The sequence below is a fragment of the Notothenia coriiceps genome, unplaced genomic scaffold, assembly GCF_000735185.1.
Source record: "Notothenia coriiceps isolate Sejong01 unplaced genomic scaffold, NC01 NC01_scaffold00019765, whole genome shotgun sequence".
In the NCBI taxonomy this organism is placed as follows: Eukaryota; Metazoa; Chordata; class Actinopteri; order Perciformes; family Nototheniidae; genus Notothenia; species Notothenia coriiceps.
Genome location: NW_011352466.1, coordinates 299135 through 301273, shown reverse-complemented (window position 1 = coordinate 301273; position 2139 = coordinate 299135).

Genomic DNA, 2139 nt, shown 5'->3' with positions numbered 1-2139 from the left:
CATTTGGAACAAATAGTAACCAACATTTTTTTGTAGATAATTTTTTCTGCCAGATCACTGAGCATAATACAAACATATTTGACTCAATGATTAAGCACTTCATGTCTTTTTCAGTAATAGGGATATTAATTGGACAAGGTTTTAATTAATAACTTTACAATTGTTTACGGAATTGTTTTAGGGTCGAGCAGAGATGCAGGTTTGATGTTTAAATTGAAAGCCTTTTAAATTACTTCAAAATTGTTTTTAAGCGTTTTAAATTCACAGGACACTTTTTGGGTTTTTTCCTTTCCTGTAGTGTGTTTTATATAATGTGTGTGCATGTTAATGGTTGCAAAGGGCAAAAATACCACATTTCCCTCCAGAAGGGGACGGCACGAAAGAACAGGGCATGCGCGAACGAGCCTGCAAAAGTTGGGCCTGTGTTTTTGGTTCGAGTAGCGTGGGTGCATTCACGTGTTCACTTTCTATTAGCTAGCGCTCCAACGACATTGTACGGGTGAGTTTGCTAAGGGGCCCAGTAGACATCTCTAAGCTGAACCAAATCAGAACTGTCCTGCCAGACTCTCACCATACTACTTCCCTGATGGCTCCCACAAGATTGCTGACATCCTCGTGGATTCATCTTCTTATTATACAGACATGCATTTCCAAACATTTGGACTACCTATGTTGTAAATGTATTATCTTTTCGATTTACACACGGCATCTATTGCACGTCTGTCCGTCCTGGGAGAGGGATCCCTCCTCTGTTGCTCTCCCTGAGGTTTCTCCCATGTTCCCCTTTAAACTGTGGGTTTTCTCTGGAAGTTTTCCTTGTACGATGTGAGGGTCTAAGGACAGAGGGTGTCGTATTGTCATACTGATATTCTGTACAAACTGTGAAGTCCACTGAGACAAATGTAACATTTGTGATATTGGGCTATATAAATAAACATTGATTGATTGATTATTCTATTTATTAATTTTTCACTGATAGTCTGACTCAATGGTCAATATGTGGCTCGGATGAAATGCCTACTGAAGCTGCTACAGGCTTTTACATATTTTCTTTCTGACCTGCACAATGATGTTTGAGAAACAATGTTTCAGCCACACTATTGAGGGGAATGAACAAGTAATATATTCAGCTTCAAAATCCTTTTTTCTTTTTTTTTGGAAACAGTAGTGGCCTCATTTTCTCATAGAGATTGGAGAACCTTAAATCTTCCCTGCAGATACAAAAACTCAGCTTTGAATTATTATTTGTGTATGATGTGTCTTTTTGACACACAGGTTCACTCAAATTGACTTGTCTCCCTAAAATAAATCTGTTACTATGCATGAATTGTTCGTTTGCTCAGTTTATCCACTGGAAACAAAACATTTTCTTGAATTGAAGTCTTTTTTTTCAGTTTCAATGTTTACTGGAGGTTTCCCTCATTATACTTGTGTGAGATGCATATAGGACAGTTGACTTCTGAAATCGTGGTAATGTCGCAGAAATGCACTTGCATGCACCAGTTACACTCAGATTTATGATGAGCACAGCTTTTTATTTTCAGCATATGAATGTGAAAACAGCCTTCAAGTGTCAAACTCTACGCATACATCAGTTTGTACAGTGAAGGTCAAACACCCAAGCACAGTTATAATAAGCAAACTATATTCTAAAGTCAAAGTGGAACTTTTAATGTATCCTTTAAAAAGCTCTGGTCAACAATGGCTGAAAGTTTGAGAATCCGCACTCTGCCTGAAATGCCTCCATTGGACTCATTTGTTGTCTATAGTAACGTATTGACATAACACTCCCGCTTCTATTGGCTAGCGCTACCTGATGGGCTAAGGGATGGGACATCTCTAAGCTGTTGACCAATCACAACAGAGCCGGCCAGCTAACCAATCAGAGCAGACTGGGCTCTGGTTTCAGACAGAGGGTGAAAAGAGGTGCTGCAGCACAGACAGTATTGGCACTTTTCCACTCAGGGCCTCGCTCTGCTTAGTACGGTATGGCTAGGCCTCGTTAGGCCTTGTTAGACTTTATGCTGCGTTTCCATTACAGTTTAGGAACTGGGGTAGTAACTATAGTAACGCAGTGTAGACGGAGCTGTGACGTCATATTCAATGCGAAACACAAAACCAACATCAGCCGTTAGCTGT